The sequence below is a fragment of the Salmo salar genome, chromosome 23 (genome assembly GCF_965601325.2).
Source record: "Salmo salar chromosome 23, fSalSal1, whole genome shotgun sequence".
Classification (NCBI taxonomy): Eukaryota; Metazoa; Chordata; class Actinopteri; order Salmoniformes; family Salmonidae; genus Salmo; species Salmo salar.
Window position 1 is genome coordinate 15218201 of NC_138313.1, and position 24444 is coordinate 15242644.

Genomic DNA, 24444 nt, shown 5'->3' on the forward strand with positions numbered 1-24444 from the left:
ATTGATTGTTCATTTTTATTACATAAGCTGCCTCCAACATCATTTTTGAGAATTTGGCAGTACGTCCAACCAGCCTCACAACCGCAGACCACGTGTAACCACGCCAGCCCAGGACCTCCACATCCACCTTCTTCACCTTCTGACGGGGAGTGTTGAAGTGTATTTCTGTCTGTAATAAAGCCAATTTGTGGGGAAAAACAAATTCTGATTGGCTTGGCCTGGCTCCTCAGTGGGTGGGCCTGGCTGCCAAGTGGGTGGGCCTATGCCCTCCAAGGCCCACCCATGGCTGCACGCCTGCCCAGTCAGGTGAAATACATAGATTATGGCCTAATGGATCTATTTCAATTTACTGATTTCCTTATATGAACTGTACCTCAGTAAAATCTTTGAAATAGTTGCATGTTGCTTTTTTTGTTGCTGTTCAGTTTAGCTCATCTGATAGTCTGGCGTCATTGGACAGCTCGCATATAGGTTTCCCTTTGTAATCCATGATAGTTTGCGAGCCCTTCCACATCCTACAAACGTCTGGGCCGGTGTAGTAGGATTTGATCTTGGTCCTGTATTGATGCATTGCTTGTTTGATGGTTTGTCGGAGGGCGTAGCTGGATTTCTTATAACAGGCTGACTACACCGCTTGCATTGTAAAATACATTTTGAAATCTGTTACTCAATTATTGCACCCACACTGCTCGAGCGCGCCAACGAGCGTCTGCATTTCCAAGGGCTAAAATAGAAGTCAGTTCTATTTCTGACACAGATTGTGCTGCAAGTCCTGCCTCTCCCATCTCCTCATTGGTTTATAGAAGCAGGTACCCACGTGACATCTCCTCATTGGTTATAAACACGTGGGTGACTGAAATATGAAATATCATCGGTGGTGGTAATGCACGTAATTTATGAAAGTTGCCAATTGCAATATAAAGTCAAGAGAAGAAAAAGCCTGGGAGGAGGAGAGATAACTATAAACGATTTGGTTGACCCTTTTATGTGTGGATTCATTGGTGGAGTAGAGGACCTTGTGTATTTCAGGTAAAATAACAACTCAATGTTTATATCCCAGGACAAATTAGCTAGCAACAGCTAGCTAGCTAAATTGTCATAAATGTTTAATGCTTTTCGACCTGTCCCCAAATTAATATAATTGGTTCAGAGTTTGTTTTGATATTTTAACCTGTGTGTCGTGATAGCGTTTGTTGTGGGGGACAAAATACATTTATGCACGAAAGCGCACGTGCGCAGCCGGTTTGGGTCCGTGTAAGAGTCTGGATTAGTGTCCCACTCCTTGAAAGTGACAGCTCTAGCCTTTAGCTCAGTGAGGATGTTGCCTCTAATCCATGGCTTCTTGTTGGGATATGTTTGTACGGTCATTGTGGAGACAATGTTGTCGATGCACTTATTAATGAAAGGGGTGACTGATGTGGTAAACTCCTTAATGCCACCGGTAGAATCTCTGAACATATTCCTGTCTGTGCTAGAAACAGTCCTGTAGCTTAGCATCCGCTTTATATGACCACTTCAGTATTGAAAGTGTTACTGCTACTTCCAGTTTGAGTTTTTGCTTAAAAGCTTGAATCAGGAGGCTAGAGTTATGGTCAGATTTGCCAAATGGGACTCATCTCCTCAATTTAGTCTTAAGTAGCAAAATTTGATTTTGTGTTTTTTACATTGGATAAAAGTATAGACTCAGAGCTATAAAATGGTATTTCATAAACTGCAGTTGAGGAACAATGTTAAGGAACAATAGGAAAGTATACTATGAAACAAAGATAAATTATATAAAGAATAAGAGTAAAAGCTTTGGACTGCATTAAATTACATTTTGAGCAAAAAGGCAAACTCAGCTCCATCATTTATTGAATCAGATGGCTCATTCATCACAACACCCACTGATATTGCCAATAACTTTTAGGGTTTTTTCATTGGCAAGATTAGAAAATTTAGGCATGACATGCCAGCAACAAACATTGACAAGTATAACTGGTAAAATTATGAAAGACAAGCATTGTAATTTTGAATTCTGTGGAAGAGGTGAAATAATTATTGATGTATAACAACAATGACAAGCCACCGAGGTCTGACAACTTGGATGGAAAAATACTGAGTGACAATAGCGGATGATATTGCCACTCCTATTTTCCAATTCTTCAATTTAAGCCTACTAGAAAGTGTATGCCCTGAGGCCTTTTACTGGCTCAAATAGCCAACCAATCAGCCTGTTACCAATACTTAGTAAACTTTTGGAAAAAAATGGTGTTTGACCAGATACAATGCTCTTTTACCGTAAACAAATTGACAGCAGATTTTCAGCATGCTTATAGAGAAGGGCATTCAACAATCAGGCCACTTATACAAATGACTGATGATTGGCTGAGAGAAATTGATAACAAGATTGTGGGAGTTGTTTTGTTAGCCTTCAGTGATGCTTTTGACGTTATTGATCATAGTCTGCTGCTGGAAAAACGTATGCATTATGGCTTTACACCACCTTCTATATTGTGGATAAAGAGTTACCTGTCTAACAGAACACAGAGGGTGTTCTCTAATGGAAGCCTCTCCGACATAATCCAGGTAGAATCAGGAATTCCCCAGGGCAGCTGTCTGGGCCCCTTACATTTTTCAATCTTTACTAATGACATGCCACTGGCTTTGAGTAAATCCAGTGTGTAAATGTGTGCGGATGACTCAACACTATACATGTCAGCTACCACAGCAAGTGAAATCCCTGCAACACTTAACAAAGAGCTGCAGTTAGTTTCAAAACTAAAAGCATTGCATTTGGGACAAATCATTCACTAAACCCTAAACCTCAACTAATTCTTGAAATAAATAATGTGGAAGTTGAGCTGACTAAACTGCTTGGAGTAACCCTGGATTGTAAACTGTCATGGTCAAAACATGTTGATACAACAGTAGCTAAATTGGGGAGAAGTCTGTCCATAATAAAGTGCTTCTCTGCCTTTAAAAAAAAATATCAACAAGGCATGTCCTACAGGCCCTAGTGTTGTGGCAAAGAGGGACCTCGGGAAAATTACAATTGGCACAGAACAGGGCCGCACGGCTGGCCCTTAAATGGACACGGAGAGCTAACATTAATAATATGCATGTAACTCTCTCATGGCTCAAAGTGGAAGAGAGATTGACTTCATCACTACTTGTTTTTGTAAGAAGTGTTGACATGCTGAATGCACAGAGGTGTCTGTTTACACTACTAGCACACAACTGGGACACCCATGCATACCCCACAAGACATGCCACCGGAGGTCTCTTCACAATCTCCAAGTCAAAAACAGACTATGGGAGGCACACAGTACTACATAGTGTGATGGCTACATGGAACTGTATCCACATCAGGTAATTGATGCAAGCAGTAGAATCCGTTTTTTTGTTGTTGAATATATTAAAATATATAAATATATTTTTATAAAAGCCAGATTACGGTTTGCAACTGCACATGGGGACAAAGATCGTACTTTTTGGAGACATGTCCTCGGGTTTGATAAAACATAAATGGAACAGCGGGGACTGTGAAGAGACAAAAACTCAGGCACAGACACTCGCTTACAGATACACATGATAACACACACACACTACACACACATACACATGGATTCTGTTTTGTAGATATGTCGTAGTAAAGTAGTGGCCTGAGGGAACACACTTATGTGGTGTGAAAAGTGTTATGAAATGTAATGTCATGTGATATTTTGTATAGTATATAACTGCCTTAATGTTGCTTGACCCCAGGAAGAGTAGCTGATGCCTTGACAGCACCTAATGGGGATCCTTAATAAATATAAATACAGTGTCCAGATTAAAATATTTTAAAAATATCAGATGACACTTACCCAGACACATTTGTCTTAAATTGATGGGTCATGTGAAAGAAATGCTATAACCCAGAGTCACAATCTTGCTAAGTGGATGGGTCTCTACAGAAGGTGTAAATGTACAGTAAATGGTTACTTGCATATTTGCAAAGTAGCAACATCTAAAATAGAAAGTGTCAATATAAAAATGATATAAAAAATTGTCAATGCCAGTAGAGAAAGAACAAAATAATATACAGTATGTACAATAACAAAATCAATAACAATATCAGTGATACTGTTGATAGACAAGGTAGTTACAGTTGAAGTCATAAGTTTACATACACTTAGGTTTCAGTCATTAAAACTCATTTTTCAACCACTCAACAAATTTCTTGTTAACAAACTATAGTTTTGGCAAGTCGGTTAGGACATCTACTTTGTGCATGACACAAGTAATTTTTCCAACAATTGTTTACAGACAGATTATTTCACTTATAATTCACTGTATCACAATTCCAGTGGGTCAGAAGTTTACATACACTGAGCTGGCTGTGCCTTTAAACAGCTTGGAAAATTCCAGAAAATTATGTCATGGCTTTAGAAACTTCTGATAGGTTAATTGACATAATTTGAGTCAATTGGAGTTGTACCTGCAGATGTATATCAAGGCCTACCTTCAAACTCAGTGCCTCTTTGCTTGACATCATGGGAAAATCTAAAGAAATCAGCCAAGACCTCAGAAAGAAAATTGTATACCTCAACAAGTCTGGTTCATCCCTGGGAGCAATTTCCAAATGCCTGAAGGTACCATGTTCATCTGTACAAAAAGTAGTACGCAAGCATAAACACCACGGGCCCACGCAGCTGTCATACCGCTCAGGAAGGAGGCACATTCTGTCTCCTAGAGATGAATGTACTTTGGTGCGAAAAGTGCAAATCAATCCCAGAACAACAGCAAAGGACCTTGTGAAGATGCTGGAGCAAACAGGTACAAAGTATTTATATCCACAGTAAAACGAGTCCTATACTGACATAACCTGAAAGACCGCTCAGCAAGGAAGAAGCCGCTGCTCCAAAACCGGCATAAAAAAAGCCATACTACGGTTTGCAACTGCATATGGGGACAAATATTGTACTTTTTGGAGACATGTGCTCAGGTCTGATAAAACATAAATGGAACTGTTTGGCCATAATGACCATCGTTATGTTGGGAGGAAAAAGGGGGAGGCTTGCAAGTCGAAGAACACCATTCCAAACATGAAGCACGGGGGTGGCAGCATCATGTTGTGGGGGTGCTTTGTTGCACAAGGGACTGGTGCACTTCACAAAATAGATGGCATCATGAAGAGGGAAAATGATATGGCTATATTGAAGTCAGGAAGTTAAAGATTGGTCGCAAATGGGTCTTCCAAATGGACAATGACCCCAAGCATACTTTCAATGTTGTGGCAAAATGGCTTAAGGACAACAAGGTCAAGGTATTGGAGTGGCCATCACAAAGCCCTGACCTCAATCCCATAGAAAATTTGTGGGCAGAACTGAAAAAGCATGCGCGAGCAAGGAGGCCTACAAACCTGACTCAAACCAGCTTTGTCAGGAGGAATGGGCCAAAATTCACCCAACTTATTGTGGGAAGCTTGTGGAAGGCTTCCCGAAACATTTGACCCAAGTTAAAGGCAATGCTACCAAATACTTATTGAGTGTATGTAAACTTCTGACCCACTGGGAATGTGATGAAAGAAATAAAAGCTGAAATAAATCATTCTCTCTACTATTATTCTCACATTTCACGTTCTTAAAACAAAGTGGTGATCCTAACTGACCCAAGACAGGGAATTTTTACTCTGATTAATTGTTAAGTATTGTGAACAACTAAGTTTAAATGTATTTGGCTAAGGTGTATGTAAACTTCCGACTTCAACTGTATATGCATACAATAAGGTATAAAGTGGCTGAGCAGCCGGATAAAAAAAAATAGTAGCAGCAACGTATGTTGTGTTTGTGTGTGTGTATTATGAGAGAGTCATGTGAATGTACATAGAGGCATTGCAGATTGTCCAGACTGATCCGTCCATGCATGAACAACTGAATATACACTACTGTTCAAAAGTTTGGAAATATTTTGGGGGGAATATCTACATAGGCGTACAGAGGCCCATTATCAGCAACCATCACTCCTGTGTTCCAATGGCATATTATGTTAGCTAATCCAAGTTAATAATTTTAAATGGCTAATTGATCATTAGAAAACCCTTTGGCAATTATGTTAGCACAGCTGAAAACTGTTGTTCTGATTAAAGAAACAATAAAACTGGCCTTATTTAGACTAGTTGTGTATCTGGAGCATCAGCATTTGTGGGTTCATTTACAGGCTCAAAATGGCCAGAAACAAAGACCTTTCTTCTGAAACTCATCAGTCTATTCCTGTTCTGAGAAATTAAGGCTATTCGATGTGAGAAGTTGCCAAGAAATTGAAGATCTTGTAAAACACCATGGACTACTCCCTTTACAGAACAGCGCAAACTGGCTCTAACGAGAATAGAAAGAGGAGTGGGAGGTCCCGGTGCACTACTGAGCAAGAGGACAAGTACATTAGAGTGTCTAGTTTGTGAAACAGATGCCTCACAAGTCCTCAACTGGCAGCTTCATTAAATAGTACCCGCAAAACACCCGTCTCGAGGTCAACAGTGAAGAGGCGACTCCGGGATGCTGGCCTTCTAGGCAGAATTGGATGTCTATCCATGTCCTGAGGATGTAGGGATATGCCTTCAAAACCGACTACTAGGGGAAACAGTGAGCGCTTTTACCATCAAGTAGGCTTGGGTTTTTCTAGGGTGTTGTGGATGGGCGTAATGCCTTTTATCTGGGTCCCATGTTCGTTCCCAGTTGTGGACACTGTGTTCAGAGGGGGGTTTAAACCCTATCCCACATTTTAACCCTTACCTCTACCATTCGGAATGAGTGCCTGAACTTAATCCTTAACTTCTAAATTTAGAGAAATGGAACGATACAGAACAGCAGGAATAATAAAAACACTTAAAAATTTGACTTTTGGAGCAACTTCGAAATTTGCAGTTTGGAGAAATTGGATGAACGTCTAATTCTGCAGTGAGACTGTGTTGGCTAGCTAGCTGATGTCAGCTTGGCTAAACACAAGGTCCGTGCAGGCTTTAGCCTACATATAGAACTGAATTAGCTGACCATCCTCCACTTCAAAATATTGTTCTCTCCATAGCAAAGCTAGCTCAGCTACCCTCGCTGTACTCACTACTGCACCTGTTTGTTGTGATTGAATGGCAAAGACACGCCCAAGAAACATCCACATCAAACCACACCACCAAGACAACTCTCTTTTGCCTTCTGTCATGTCCACTAGCATTTATTAATGAGCATTGTGAAAAACTAGGCCAAATCAGGAAGTATCCCTGAAGGCGTGGCGCTGCAGCGTGGGGACCTCCTGCAGGCGATCCATGAGAGATCTGGGCTGGCCTAAGAATCTGCGGTTGTAATCGTTGAGATTCTGCAAGATGAGTATCGGCTCAGCCTTCCCATCCTGAACTTGCTGCAATGAGGCGTGGTCATGGAAGAGCAGGAAAAGTAATGTCACCATTTGTTTACAGATGGAACATAGTTTATAGCACCAAGCCAGGTCCCACATCTCCAATACGTAACTATACAGGAACCACAGAAGAGTTGGCCACAGTTGGTTTCTACTGGCAGTGCAGCCTGTCAAGGACATGTCAGTGTAGTGCTGCGGCCTGGGCTCGGTGGGGGTTTCCTGCTCTGACTGAAGCTGCTCCCGAACAGCACGCACATGTTGTTGGTTCTCTGGGTGGATGTTTTGATCTTCTCTGCAGAACAGTGTTAGAAGTTCAATAAAAAATGTGACACTCAGAACTACCACAATCAGGACTGGGTTGCTGACCCCTTCTTTGAATGAATCTTAACCTTATCATAAATAGTCCACATTCCCACACTGGTTTTCATCCATTACAACCACTCATATCCTGCACTGGATATTCATTGGAATTATGGTAGTGTGTGAGAGAGAGAGAGAGAGAGACTGTCAATCAAAGAAGCCTTCCACAGTCATGCAAAATGGGGTGCAGAATCCCGGATGGGGCTTGTTCTCCCAGTCCCTCCCGTAACCTGCGGGAGACAAAAGAAGCACCAGTTTAGTGAATGTCAGTCGTTCCACTTTAGTTTAATAACATTGAAACTAATAGAGATTTATTTCCTACCAATTGAATATAACCAGTTTTGAATGGTGTATTATTATTGTGCAGGTTTGATGAGCACAGCTTCCCCCACTAATTAGTTTCTGGGACGATGGGGATAGCAAAATAATGAACAACATTACCTTTAATGGTAGTCAATTATTACAATTTTCATGTTAGTATTACTGCTCCCAATGTACATACTCTGATGCATTTGAAAAGGAGGCGAGGATATATGATGCAAAGGAATCGAGGAAAGATGAATTGAGATTGTATGTCCTCTCACTCCCTCTGTTCTAATTACCTCTCCCTTTCCCTTCCTTAGCTGGTGTTGAGGTAATGCAGGGTTCTGCATTCTCCTCCCAAGCTCACTGTGAATAAAATGACAATGAAAATGTGGGACATGGATGATTATGCACGTAGTAACAACATATAGCTAGTTCTTTCGGCCAGCTAAATACAACCAATGCATGGATCACACTCAAACAAACCAAAGTAGCTACTGTATTTGATTAATTTTTTTTGCAACGGGTGAGTTGAGGTTCAACTGTAATGCACAAACAACTTGTTTTGTAACCTCTTTCTCAATGACATACTTCATATACAGTATCTCTCATTTATTCATTTAATTATTAATTATTAAAATATGGTGTGGTGGTGTCCAAAACCACTCAAATAATACACTTGTATTACATAGGCTACAATAGCACACCACCGTTTTCTCTTTAAACTGGCTACTAGGAAAATACATTTTAGAAGAGGCATACATATTCAATGTAACAAAACACCATCGACTGTCAGGCAAGTGCTTAGTTAGTTAGCCGTTAGCTTTCGACATTCAACTACAAATGTAATCAAATATAACCGGTTAAAATACATATAGTTGGCGTGTCTCATATGTACACATGAAAATATTAATAAAATGAGCCTTAGTTTGCCCCTGTTGTTCCCCAGCATGATGGTACTTGGGAGGTGCTCTCCAACCACTCCGGTTGAATTTTGTTTTATAATAAAATGTTTGTGCCCCAGTCCAGATGTTGCCTTCGTCCAGGTCCCCCCTAGCCATTGACTGGAGGGTGGCTAACCTGCTTAACCAAATGTGTATGTCATAGTCCTGAATGCATTCATTGTGAAGCTGTTCTGTAACTAACTTAGATTCTGTGTCGGAAAGGGGTATGCTCTGAATATGTTAAACGGGGCTAAATCTTAGCAATTTCTGTATTTTAACCAAAACTGTTCTAGTTTCTGGGGTGTCTTGAAACTGGCTTCAATTGATTTCTGTAGCCCTGGGGGTTTCACCAGGCAATTGAGGTCAGTCAGCACACAGGCCATACCTCTCTGGAGAACTGCTTTGCTGAATCCCAGGCGGATCATGGTTTCTGGTCTGGCGGTTGTTGTTGCCGTTCTTGCTGCTCCATGTCGATTGGTGGCTCCAACCTCAGCAGCCTCCTCGTCGGGGATTAGCATCAGTCTTCTGGATGCTAGGGGTTTGGGGTTGTCCGTGGACTGGGAGTCAGGTCGGGCCACGGTCAAGCCATGGTACTAGCCTAGTCCGCTGGACTAGGGGAACAGCGTCAGCCAGGGTCAAGCCACTGCTACTAGCACTGTTCTCTAATCCGTCCGAAGAAAAGTGATAGAGGTGGACACAATTCCGGGGACTCCTCAGTGCAGGCTTGTGCATAATGAAGAAAAGAAACAGAGTCATATTATTAATATTATATTAGAATATGTAATATGTGTAAATATTCAAGAAAATTCTACATTTGCAGTATACAAACTTAACATGATGAACAGGAATGACATTTACTCTAACATTACTCTAGCAGGTGGCCATGAAGAAATATCTGAAAGCCCCACCTCCAATAAGCCATGCCACTGAGACAGCCTCTTTCATTTTACATCCCTCTCTCTCGCTTGCTCTGACGCTCAGATTCGATTTATTCTAGTTCCTGAAAGTTCTTTAATTACAAAGGGACATGGTGGTTTTACAATCTCCCCCCGCTAACACTGAGCTAGGTAGAGGAGATCAAGGAACAGGAGCAGCAGCTGTAGGAGCAGGGAACAACCACTTATCTCAGTAATGGAGCCCCAGGAGAACACAGAGATCAATAGAGATACAGAGAGGAACAGAAGAGAGACTCTTTGAACTCTGACTGAGACAAGATGGTTTCCTACATATTTACCTATGCTACAAAGACAAGTTCGCACACTCGCGCACATACACGTATGCACAGAAGCACACCCACTGAGTTTTAAATCTGAACTGAAAATGTATGCTCTCTGCCCATTTTTCATTTCCGCCCTCTCTTTTTTATTCCTTTTTCCTTTTTTTCTTTTCTTCAGACAGAGCTCAGCAAGAGACAATAAGTCTACACTGGTGTTGTGGAAATTCTTACATAGGACACTTAAAGTCAATATTAAATGAATCACTCTCACAGTCAAACTTAGATGCATAAGTACCAGTCTGAAGTGAGCTCCCCAAGGGTGTTCTTTAAATAGAGCCTTATATACTGCTATCCGGCTCCGTCTCCTATCTTAATTTAAAGAACATATTCTGGGCGTTCTGCCAGATGTTCCTCCGGAGGGCCCCCCGATCTCTTCACCAGACTCGGGCAGGGACCATGGATTGTTATGACACCAAAGATAAGATGCACAATGTAAAATTTACTTTATACTGGTTTCAAGATAATGTATTTTCTTTGTTTCTGTTGAGACAAGGACCTATCAGTCCAACGTCACTTACTCAAAGTCCCCACTGCCACCAAAACCAATTTGTGCTGCGACCAGTTAACTCAGCTACTCCTTCCCACACATACATAGCTCTATTCCTAACACTCCCTCCTCCTCCCATGCACACACACACACACACACAACTCTATTCCTAACACTCCTTCCTCCTTCCATGCACACACACACAACTCTATTCCAGACCTGCCAACATGCACGCATTTTGCGTACCAGCTACGTAATTCTCTGTCCATGTACGCAGGTACGAGATTCGAGTTAAAAGTATGCATAAATGAATAGGGCCTGATTTACTTATTTTTTACATTTAAAAAAAAACATTTTAATAAAAAATAAATCCCGATTCTCGAGCTACAACACACAGACATATATGGACTTTGTGTCAACGGACATGGAGATTAATACATCATTATTCGATGTAGCTACCCCGTGTCTGCCCCTCCTCCTGTTTGTTGTGATGCTGAGTTTGCCGACTGCCAGCTGTACGTAAACATATGGACAAATCCATTTTCGACTCTGTGTGTTGTGGAAAGGTAAACACGAATTGTTTCAAGCTAACGTTAGCGATCATAAGATGGACATTCAGTGGGCTCTAAAGTGCCAGCAGTTCACTCGCACTTGCTAGTGAAAAACATTAAATACAAATATGAAAAATAACTGGTCGCATTTGTGAGAGGGTGATATACATTTAATTCTGCGTCTCATTAGTTGTATTTTACATGTAACATTACGAGGATCACGCAACCTGATCACGCAAGACTGTAACTGTAAATATGATCCACGTCACAAAAAAGCATTACAAAAGTATTATAAAAAATAAATAGAAACACCTTGGCGTTAAAGGGAGTTGGGAGTTTAGAGGACTGATTAATAATGATTGAGTGTCCGGTATTAGCTATAGAGGTATGTAACGCAAGTTGTCATGGAGAGAAGACCAAGGCGCAGCAGGTATGTGAATACTCATCTTTAATTAAAATAAAGGAGTAAAGCATCCACTTAACAATACAAACGAAGTGACAACAGCTACAGTTCTGCAGGCTAGAAACGCAGTGCAAAAACAACCACCCACAACCCCAAAGAAAAACACACACACCTATATAGGACTTCCAATCAAAGGCAACTATACACACCTGCCTTCAATTGGAAGTCCCAATCATCCACCCAACATTTAACCAACACAAACATGCCACGTCCTGACCCCAAAACTAAAACACTAGCTCCATCTGCTGGTCAGGACGTGACAAGGTAATGCTTCTAAAATGTCTTTGCAATAGATTTGAGATTTTATCAATTTCGGAAATCTGAAATGATGTATGTGTGACAGGTTAAAGTAAATACTCATAGCATGTTATACATTAAAAAGTATTAGTAAGTTCATAGTATGTGAGGATCTTAAAACATCTAAGGTTAAAAAGATCATGCATTGTGTATTAGTTGATAGAGATTGATAACATTCATATAATTGTGTTAAAAAGTTAAAATCCGTCAAGCGTACAAAGGGAAAGAATTGTAAAAGGAATGTGTAAACGTTATATTGATTACTTTATTTTGTGGTGCCTAATTGAAGGGGAAAAGTGTTAATCTGTGATCTACTAAATGCTCTTAATCTATGAGCCTGAGATCGATTGCTCTGATCTCCACCCAAGTTCGCGGGGAAATCGCGGGTTTTTCCTCATTGCACTAAAGGTTATTGAGGAAACAATACCGCATCACTCTCGTGATTATTTCTCCCCTTTTTCAGGTACGTTAGTGATGATAAAACAGAGTAATTTAAATGTAATAACTCGCTAACAAGTCAAGAGTGTTTAAGGTGTGTCTTAGTAACATCTTGAGGAAGTTAGAGTTAAGTTTTATAGAGAGTAATATGAGCCCTGCTCGGTTGCAGCGATGGCTAGCTTCGTACTGAGAGTAGCTGCCATTTTATGTCGATCGTCAATGAACATGTGCGTTGTTAATAAGATATTTTGTAGTGTTGTTTGTATAATGGTTTTTCAAACACTTTATTGACTGTTGATAAATTGAGTTATGGTTTACTGAGTTACAGCTTTGTGCTTGACAGTTACATTGAAATTAGTATATGTTTCAGTGAATTACAGTGTATACTGTTGTGACTTGAATAAGCCTTGTACCCTACAACACTAGCTCTTTCCTGCAGATCTGTTGTTCTGTAAAATGTGTTACTTTTGTAAAATGATTACACTAAAGGTTATTGAGGAAACAATACCGTATCACTCTTGTGATTATTTCTCCCCTTTTTCAGGGGCGTAACATATGCGCTGCAAAGAAATACAATAGGCACCTTTACATAGGCTGAAACACCGGACTCTTCTAGAGAACAGCGTTCAGATTCCCTTCGCGCTAGCCTACTTAAGCCTTGTGTAGCCAGTTTGCGGTCTGTGTCGATGCAATCATTTGTTTTTGTTTTTATTTTTTCAAAATGATTTTGCTATTAGTGTTGATTAGGAACCATGTCTAAAAGGCCAATACTTGTGAGCTGGCCCTAGAGATTGGCCCTGTTTGAGAGGTGACAAGTTCTTCTACTATAGAGACTAAACTTGGGGACATGTGTGAAGAAAAACGTTATAGATAATTGTCTCCATTCTACACTGTACATGTAATGGAATAAACATACAGACAATCTGTGCTAATTCCACAAAACATATATTTATTTTATATGTTCTGTGTTTATCAGTTTGAATATTTTATTTATGTTTTGTAAATACCTTTTCAAAGGACCGAACTGAACCAGGTGTGATCCATAATGTTTGTCTAAGCACATTATGCTTAGACATTATGCTTATGCTTATGTTTGTCTAAGCCAATTTGCCGCACGTGTCTGGTACTCTAAAAAGTTAGACAGGGTTGGCAGGTCTGCTATTCCTAACACTCCTTCCATGCACACAACTCTATTCCTAACACATACACACAGGTTAATTTTGTTAATACAGACAACTGCCTTCAACAAACCAAACAATTACACAGATCACTTTTAATATCTCAAATGTTCCCAATGTAACTTCATCACGGTAATTAAAACTAAAAAAGGGAGAGAAAAAAGCATTGTTAAGATTCATGTGCATTCCAGATGGAACCCTCTTTCCAATATAGTGCACTACCTTTGACCATATCACACAGCGGGATCTGGTTAAAAGTAGTGCACACAGAAAATGTGCGGACGTTAAAATCTGTTAAGGTAAATGTGTTGTGAATGTTATATTGAAATGTTGATTCTATTGAGGTTAACACCAGCGGAATTGAAAGTGACACCACATGCAGTGAATAAATGAAGTGTTATTTAATCACAGCGTAATCAAAAATGTGTGGTATTGTTGTTAGTCGACTGTGTTGAGTTAATTTCTGTTAACTCTCTCAGCGTGAAAAATACATGGGGGGTAGGGCTGTGGCGGTCATGAAATGTTGTCAGCCGTAACTGTCATGCAAATAACTGCCGGTCCCAAGGTAATTGACCGTTAATTAACATTAACATATTTAGCATCTCCGGGCACCCATGCATACACAGCAAATTCATACACAGCTATCACAGTTTTTCTCAATTGCTAAAACACTAAAACCCATTGGCTGAACAAAGTTCTCAGTTGCCTGGACTCATTTAGCTAATTATGCAGTCTGTTGTCAATACCTTAAACCATTTCACATGGTAAAACACAATTTTCAGATCTCACTTAGACTTTTCAGCAAAACTCTAAACACATTCTCATTCTCAAAACACATTCTGCACTCTAATGCACATGTCATTCATACTGGTAAACACAAGTGACAACAATCAAATACAAATAGAGAACACATGTCATTTATTGAACACAACCACTCAAAATTGATTTAACCTGTTTCAAATGATGCGACACAACCAATATAAGCCAGTTCAGAGAGCAAACAGGTTGTTGAAGGTGGGAAGGAGAAAGTCTGAGAATGGATAGAATAAACAATGTGAGAGGACGAGTGCGTATGCGAGGTGGGCGACGAAGAGGAGGAGGAGGGCAAGAAAGAGGAGGAGGGCAAGAAAGAGGAAGAGGGCAAGAAAGAGGAAGAGGAGGAACAAAGAGGAAGACAAAGAGTGGAAATATCTGATGAAATTCGAGTAACAGTTATAGACCATGTTCTTGTCCATGGACTGACAATGAGGGAAGCAAGACTTAGAGTGCAACCCAATTTGAGACGATTTTCTGTGTCCACCATAGTAAAGACATTCAGAGAAGAGAACAGGTACAGTATACTACTGTATTTTTGTAATTGCAAATTTACTGTACTACACTATATGCAGCTGTTTCAATAGACATTTGTAAAGTTAATCACTGTATGTATTGTACTGCATGAATATGTTTTGTAACTGCACAACTACTTTTTGTAGAATTGCAAGGCTGCCACATGCAGGTGGAAGGACAGCTATATTCACTTGGGAGCAAGAAGCCGTTATAGTTGGCATGGTCCTTCAAGATAATGCAATACGACTCAGAGAAATCCAGGAACGAGTGATACAATACAACACACACTTCCAGGGAATCGACAGTGTGAGCATTTCCACAATTGAACGTGTCCTCCATCGTAACAGGATGCGAATGAAACAAGTATACAGAGTACCTTTTGAGCGCAACTCACCAAGGGTGAAAGAACTGCGAGCTCAGTATCTGCAAGTAAGTGTACATTCAGAAACATTTACTGTAATCCAGATTGTCTACAAAATCCTACATACAGTATATTGTATTTCTACACAGACAATATTTGACTTGGAATCCTTGGACAGACCCCACGAGTTCATCTTTGTCGATGAAGCAGGCTTCAATCTAACAAAGGAGAAGGGGAGGCCGAAACATGATTGGACAGCGGGCCATTGTTGAAGTCCCTGGTCAACGAGGTGGCAATGTCACAATCTGTGCTGCTATCGGCAACCATGGTGTTCTACATCACCATGTTACACTCAGGCCATATAACACCCAGCACCTTCTAAGATGTATTGCCAATCTAAGAGATATTTTATTTGAGCGGCAGGTTCAAGAGCAGCAGGGTCAAGAGCTAAATGAGAATCCCATTCCCACCTATGTGATAGTGTGGGACAATGTCAGTTTCCACGGAGTAAGGGAATGGTTTAACATCAATGGGCAGTTTATGAACTTGTACCTCCCTCCATACTCGCCTTTCCTGAATCCGATTGAGGAGTTTTTCTCCTCTTGGAGATGGAAAGTGTATGATAGACAACCCTACACCAGAGTAAATCTGCTGCCAGCCATGGATTTAGCCTGTGGTGATATAGGTGATGAATCATGTCAGGGCTAGATACAGCACACAAGAGGCTTCTTCCCCCGTTGCCTCAGGAGGGACAATATTGCTTGTGATGTCGACGAAGTGCTCTGGCCTGACCCAGCCCAATGACAAGAAGAAGCACATTGATCACGTTTACTCCTTTGATTTTTGTCCCTTTTAGTATTGTATACTGTAGTACAGTGCATTGTAGGCTGTATACTGTACAATGGACAAATTGTATGGCCCTGAACATTGTGCTTTCCATTTATTAACAGTACTGACTGCTCAATAGATTTTGACTGGTTGCAGGTTCATATCAACAAAGAACAAGAATTACAGTATCACAGAGACAAAGGACAAGTTTGTGAGATGCAGGGTACAGTACTGTAAAAATAGGGATACAAGGAGGAGGAAGAACAAAAAACAAAATTGCAAAGAGCAAAGCACAATAATCATTTCTGATCAATTTTGAGCTACTATGATAGAACATGTTTTCGTTCATCAAAAGACAATGACGGAAAAATATGAATATTTTTTTAGATTAAAAATGTACTTCTCCCTGAGAGTTGTATGTTTTGAACAATGTGTTTTCTATTTTTCGGTGTATTGTTTACTGACTGCTTGAGAGTGTATATCATTTTGATCACTTTGTTTATGATTTGAGAGCAGTGTTTGATTTTGAACACAGGTAAAACTGTTTTGAAGCGAATGTTTCATTTTGCGAGAGGAGTCAGAGGTCATGTAAATAGTGCTTGAAGATGAGGTTTTGTGTATAATGTTTTCAGGAAATGGAGCAAGGTTTCAGAAATTGTGTTTTAGCAATTGAGAAAAACTGTAAAAGCTGAAAGTGTTGAGTCTGTGGACCCATATAAACACCGGATGAGCGTTAAATTAACACACCGCTTAGTATAAAGGCTTATTCAAATATTTCCCAGAGTGCTTTGCCGTTCAATAAAATTGTAGAGTTTCCACCCATGACTGCATTTGTTAGTGACAGAGACATGGTTGTTGCATTTATCCATGTTCAGTCTGACAGATGTCACCAAGTGAGATCCAAATGGAAAATATAATCGTACAAATACAGTTGAAGTTGGAAGTATACATACACTTAGGTTGGAGTCATTAACACTAGTTTTTCAACTACTCCACAAATTTCTTGTTAACAAATTATAGTTTTGGCAAGTCGGTTAGGACATCTAGTTTGTGCTTGACAAAAGTAATTTTCCAACAATTGTTTACACACAGATTATTTCACTTATAATTCACTGTATCACAATTCCAGTTGGTAAGAAGTTTACATACACTACGTTAACTGTGCCTTTAAACAGCTTGGAAAATTCCAGAAAATGATGTCATGGCTTTAGAAGCTTCTGATAGGCTAATTGACATCATTTGAGTCAATTGGAGGTGTACCTGTGGATGTATTTCAAGGCCTACCTTCATACTCAGTGCCTCTTTGCTTGACATCATGGGAAAATCAAAAGAAATCAGCCAAGACCTCAGAAAGAAAATTGTAGACCTCAACAAGTCTTTTTCATCCTTGGGAGCAATTTCCAAACGCCTGAAAGTACCACGTTCATCTGTACAAACAATCGCAAGTATAAACACCATGGGACCACGCAGCCAACCTGAAAGGCCACTCAGCAAGGAAGAAGCCACTGTCCAAAACCGCCATAAAAAAGACAGAATATGGTTTGCAACTGCACATGGGGAAAAAGATCGTACTTTTTAGAGAAATGTCCTCTGGTCTGATGAAACAAAAATAGAATTGTTTGGCCATAATGCCCATCGTTATGTTTGGAGGAAAAAGGGGGAGGCTTGCAAGCAGAAGAACACCATCCCAACCGTGAAGCATGGGGGTGGCAGCATCATCTTGTTGGGGTGCTTTGCTGCAGGAGCGTCTGGTGCACTTCACAAAATAGATTGCATCATGAGGGAGGAAAATTATGTGGATATATTGAAGCAACATCTCAAGACTGGTTTAAGGACAACAAAGTCAAGGTATTGGAATAGCCATCACAAAGCCCTGACCTCAATCCCATAGAACATTTGTGGGCAGAACAGAAACAGTGTGTGCGAGCAAGGAGGCCTACAAATCTGACTCAGTTACACCAGCTCTGTCAGGAGGAATGGGCCAAAATTCATCCAACTTATTGTGGGAAGCTTGTGGAAGTCTACCTGAAACGTTTGACCCAAGTTAAACAATTTAAAGGCAATACTACCAAATACTAATTGAGAGTTTGTAAACTTCTGACCCACTGGGAATGTGATGAAAGAAATAAAAGCTGAAATAAATCATTCTCTCTACTATTATTCTGACCTTTCACATTCTTAAAATAAAGTGGTGATCCTAACTGGCCTAAAACAGGCAATTTTTACGAGGATTAAATGTCAGGAATTGTGAAAAACTGAGTTTAAATGTATTTGGCTAAGGTGTATGTAAACTTCCAACTTCAACTGTATATACAGTATACATATTTATTGTAATATGTATACTAATTTTAATTTTACCATAATACAGGGGCATGAAGCTCATACACATCACTCTGAACCAAAACTACACCCATCATGATCATATTTACCAGCATGCTCTATCGTAGGATGATTTTTAGAATTGTTTGTTTCAATATCTGTTTGTGCATGTACATTGATTGATTGATTAATCTTATGCTACAAAACAATAAATAACATACATTTTTCTAATCTAATCCAATCAGGTAGTTAGATTTTTTTTGCACACGTTACTGAAATGTTTGTTCCAGTTTAAATTCTTTAGCTAGACTCCACACAACATTTGTATGCTGTGGCAGACAACATATCAAATAAAATTTTATTTGTCACATGCGCGGAATACGACAGGTGTAGTCCTTACAACGAAATGCGTACTTACAAGGCGTTAAACACTCAATGCAGTGAACATTTTAAAAAAGCTTAAGAAAGTAGTTACTAAAATAAACTGAAGTAAACAATATAAAAATATGAATTTAAAATGTAATAAAAAATAAAAAAACAGTAGCGAGGCTATATACAGGGGGTACCTGTACAGAGTCAATGTGTTGTACATTTATGTAGAGGTAAAGTGACTATGCTTGGATAATAGGCAGAGTAGCAGCAGTGTAAAAATGGGGGGTTGGGATGGGGACAATGGAAATAGTCCGGGTAGCCATTTGATTAGCTGTTCAGGAGTCTTATGGCTTGGAGATATAAACTGTCAAGAAGCATTTTGGACCTAGACCTGGCACTCTGGTACCGCTTGCCGTGTGGTAGCAGAGAGAACAGTCTATGAATAGGGTGGCTGGAGTCTTTGGCAATTTTTTTAACCTTCCTCTGACACCACCTGGTATAGGGGTCCTGGATGGCGGGAAGCTTTGCCCCAGTGATGTACTGGGCCATACACACTACCCTCTGTAGTTCCTTGCGGTCGGAGGCCGAGCAGTTGCCATACCAGGCGGTGATGCAACCAGTCAGGATGCTCTCGATGGTGTAGCTGTAGAACCTTTTGAGGATCTGAAGACCCATGCCAAATCTTTTCAGTCTCCTAAGGGGGAATAGGAGTTGTCATGCTCTCGTCACAACTGTCTTGGTGTGTTTGGACCATGATAGTTTGTTGCTGATGTGGAAACCAAGTAACTTTGTGTCGAACCTGCTCCACTACAGCCCCGTCGATGAGAATGGGGGTGAGCTCAATCCTTTTTCTGTAGTCCACAATCATCTACTTTGTCTTGATCACATTGAGGGAGAGGTTGTTATCCTGGCACCACACCGCCAGGTCTCTGACCTCCTCCCTATAGGTTGTGTAATTTTTGTCGGTGATCAGGCCTACCACTGTTGTGTCATCAGCAAACTTTATGATGGTGATGGAGTCGTGCTTGGCCATGCAGTCATGGGTGAACAGGGAGTACAGGAGGGGATTGAGCACGCACCCCTGAGGGATCCTTGTGTTGCGGATCAGTGTGGCAGATGTTTTGTTACCTACCCTTACCACCTGGGGGGTCCGTCAGGAGGTCCAGGATCCAGTTGCAGAGGGAGGTGTTTTGTCCCAGGGTATTTAGCTTAGTGATGAGCTTTGTGGGCATTATGGTGTTCAACGCTGCGCTGTAGTCGATGAATAGCATTCTCACATAGGTGTTCCTTTTGTCCAGGTGGGAAAGGGCAGTGTGGAGTGCAGTAGGTCTGGGATAATGGTGTTGATGTGAGCCATGACTGTCACGACTTCCACCGAAGTCGGCTCCTTTCCTTGTTCGGGCGGCGTTCGGTCATCGACGTCACCGGCTTTCTAGCCATCGCCGCTCCATTTCTCATATTCCATTGGTTTTGTCTTGTTCCATTACACACCTGGTTTTCATTCCATAATTACTGCATGTATTTAGTCCTCTGTTCCCCTCCATTGTCTTTGTGTGTAATTGTTTGTTTATTATGTGGATTATTGTCAGGCGCTTTACTTTTGCTGTGTTCCGTGTTTTTGGCACGGTATTGTTTTAATGTGCTGTCATTTTTGGAATGGAATTAAAGTGCGCCTGTTCACTACACTCTGCTCTCCTGCACCTGACTTCGCCTCCCGTACACACCCTTGACAATGACCAGCCTTTCAAAGCACTTCATGGCTACAGATGTGAGTGCCACGGGTCGATAGTAATTTAGGCAGGTGGGCACAGGGACTATGGTGGTCTGCTTGAAACATGTTGGTATTACAGACTCGGTCAGGGACAGGTTGAAAAAAATCAGTGAAGACACTTGTCATTTGGTCACTGTATGCTCGGAGTACACGTCCTGGTAATCCGTTTGGCCCTGTGGCCTTGTGAATGTTGACCTGTTTAAAGGTCTTACTCACATCTGCTACAGACAGCATGATCACACAGTCGTCCGGAACAGCTGATACTCTCATGCATGCTTTAGTGTCGCTTGCCTCGAAGCGAGCATAAAAGGCATGTAGCTCGTCTGGTAGGCTCGTGTCACTGGGCAGCTAGCTGCTGTGCTTCCCTTTGTAGTCCGTAATAGTTTGCAAGCCCTGCGACATCCGACAAGTGTACGATTCAATCTTAGTCCTGTATTGGCGCTTTGCCTGTTTGATGGTTCGTCGGAGGGCATAGCGGAATTTCTTGTAAGAGTCCCGCTCCTTGAAAGAGGCAGCTCTACCCTTTAGCTCAGTGCGGATGTTGCCTGTAATCGATGGCTTCTGGTTGGGGTATGTACGTACGGTCACTATGGGGACGACGTCATCTATGCACTTTTTCATGAAGCCAGTGACTGATGTGGTGTACTCCTCAATGTCATCGGAAGAATCCCCAAACATGTTCCAGTCAGTGCTAGCGAAACAGTCCTGTAGCTTAGCATCTGCGTCATCTGACCACTTCCTTATTGAGTGAGTCACTGGTACTTCCTGCTTTAGTTTTTGCTTGTAAGCAGGAATCAGGAGGATAGAGTTATGGTCAGATTTGCCAAATGGAGGGTGAGGGAGAGCTTTGTATGCATCTCTGTGTGTGGAGTAAAGGTGGTCTAGAGTTTTTTTCCTCTGGTTGCACATTTAACATGCTGGTAGAAATTAGGTCAAACGGATTTAAGTTTCCCTGCATTAATGTGTGGATGAGCATTTTCTTGTTTGCTTATGGCCTTATACAGCTTGTTGAGTGCCGTCTTAGTGGCAGCATCAGTTTGTGGTGGTAAATAGACCATTACGAAAAATATAGATGAAAACTCTCTTGGTAAATAGTGTGGTCTACAGCTTATCATGAGATAGTCTTCCTCAGGCAGGCAAACCTCGAGATTTCCTTAATATTAGATTTTGTGCCCCAGCTGTTATTTACAATAGACACAGACTGCTACCCTTGTTTTACCGGAGGCAGCTGTTCTATCTTGCCGATGGCTGTGAAAACCCCGCCAGCTGTAGGTTATCCATGCTGTTGTTCAGCCACGACTTTACAGTTTTTAATGTCTCGTTGTTAGCATAGTCGTGATCAGAACTCATCCATTTTGTTATCCAATGATTACACTTTGGCTAATAGGACTGATGATAGAGGGGGATAACTCACTCTCCGTCAGATCCTTACAAGGCACCCCGACCTATGTCCCCGATATCTCCGTCTCTTCTTCATGCGAATGACGGGGATTTGGGCCTTGTTGGGTGTCTGAAATAAATTATTTCCCGTCTGATTTGTTAAAGGAAAAATCTTCGTCCAGTGCGAGGTGAGTAGTCGCTGTCATGATATCCAGAAGCTTTTTTTCGGTCATAAGAGACGGTGGCAGAAACATTACGTACAAAATAAGTTACAAATAACACAAAAAAACACGCAATAGCACAATTAGTTAGGAGCCCATAAAACAGCAGCCATCTCTTCCGGCGCCATCCTAGTAGAGGAAGATGGGTTAAGGGGGAGGGATCCTGAGAGGGGTGGTGTGAGTAGTAGATCTGAACCAATACAGAGGGATAGGCCGACAAGTGATACATGTTTCAGTAAGATTAGATTTTTTCGCATTTATAGCAATGGTTATCAACTGTACTGCAGGGATGGAACGTAAGTCACAGAAAATGTAGGTTGTGGTGGCAGCTGCAGACAGATATTTGGGTGTACGAGACATGACATTAGAAGAGTTACAGGGTGTGTTGAGTGGTGGTGCCCCATCCGTAGGACTAGATAGATTTAAATATTGGAGTAGTGTGGTGGGTTTTTAGTGAGTGTAGGGTTAGATGGCAGGGCATTTGTTGATTTATTTGTATTTTCAAGCAAAGTATAAGGGTGTTATACTCCATTCTGGTAAGTGGCGGTAATGCAACATTTATTGAATGTCAGCCGCCGTTAAACCTCATCGAAGAAGAAGACTACGTTCCTAAATATAGCACTCATTCTGAATGCTGGTTGCAGGTGAATAAAAATTCCAACTGTTGAATATCTGGCTGGATTCCAATAGGAATTACACATCACTTTGCAAGCCGGCGTTATGTGATTTGCAGGTAGGATTGCAATTTTCCAGAAAATCTGGGTGAACGTTTCCTTGACAGGGAAGCAGGAAATCCAATTTTGGGAAGGTCACCTGAAATTTGTCAACCTACTTGCAGGCCTGATGTGGCCTGAAGTATGAACTGGGATACAATTATGGACTTATAACTAAAGGTACAAAGGAGAACCTTATAGAGTACCACAACAGTGATAAGTGGTTGTAATCTTAACCGTTTTTTTCTGAGAGTGTAATACAATTATGGCCAGAAACTTATGGTTTACAGGCCGCCTCAGGCCTGCAAGTCACATTATGCTGGCTTGCAAAGTGATGTGTAGTTCCTATTGGAATCCAGCCAGTGTGGGGATATCCAACTTTTGGAATGTTTTTTCATCCGCGACCTGTATTCAGAATGACTGCCAGGGTTAGGAAGACTAAACTATGAGACATATTCACTTATGATCTCACTTTGTGAAGTCAATCGGAATGAAAATGGATGTATGCAACAACCATGTCTTTGTCACTAACAAATAGATCGGTAACTTTACAATTTTCTTGAAAGACGAGGCACTCTGGGAAATATTTGAATAAAGCTTTACACTTAGCAGTGTGTTAATTTAACGCTGTTCAGATGTCTATATGGTTCCGCAGACTCAACACTTTCAGTGTTTATTTAACACTTTCAGTGTTCATTTGTTATTTTTTTAACACTGAAAAATTTGCTGTGTACACAGCAAATTGACCAGTGTTAATTTTTAAGTGTAACATTTTTAGTGTTGATTCAGGAGGTAAATTCACTCTGTAATAGTGAAATTAACATTTAGTGGGGTAAAATAACCTCCAATGTTAGTGTTAATAACCAAAGGTATTGTTTTACACTGTGGAGAGTAAAACAGTCCACACCCCATCAACACCACACCCCATCTCAATCATATTTCCCAGCATGCTCTGCTGCGGGCAGATCTTTTAAAGATTGTTTTTACATGTACATTGATTCATCTTATGCTACACATAAATATTTCTAAACTACTGCAATCAGTTAGATATATTTATTGTACCCGTTAGATATATTTATTGTACCCGTTAGATATATTTATTGTACCCGTTAGATATATTTATTGTACCCGTTACTGAAATGGTTGTTCCGGTTTAAATGATTTAGGTAGTGTTTTATTTACATGAAGTCACATAATCCTGAAAGTCATTCTGAGTGCAGGTTGTGGGTGAATAAAAGTGTCTATTGAATTCTAATTGGCTGGATTCAAATAGGAATTACACATTCCTTTGCAACTCAGCATAATGTGATTTCCATGACTAATGTGGCCTGTACGCCAGGAGTTTACTAACACCACTGTGTTAAGGTGGTAGGCTATTAAGGCTTTGATATATGTAATGTATTGTCATAGTTTAATTTTCATAATATCGTTCACCCTAAAACTCAATTGGTGAAAGACCCAGGCCTTTAAAAGTAAAGAATTTAA

At 40.7% G+C, this 24444-nt stretch overlaps 1 pseudogene; it reads right to left on the bottom strand.

Annotated features, from left to right (window-relative positions):
• Positions 1–7221: 7221 nt before the first annotated feature.
• Positions 7222–7800, bottom strand: LOC106584083 (E3 ubiquitin-protein ligase RNF170 pseudogene; annotated as a pseudogene).
• Positions 7801–24444: the final 16644 nt, after the last annotated feature.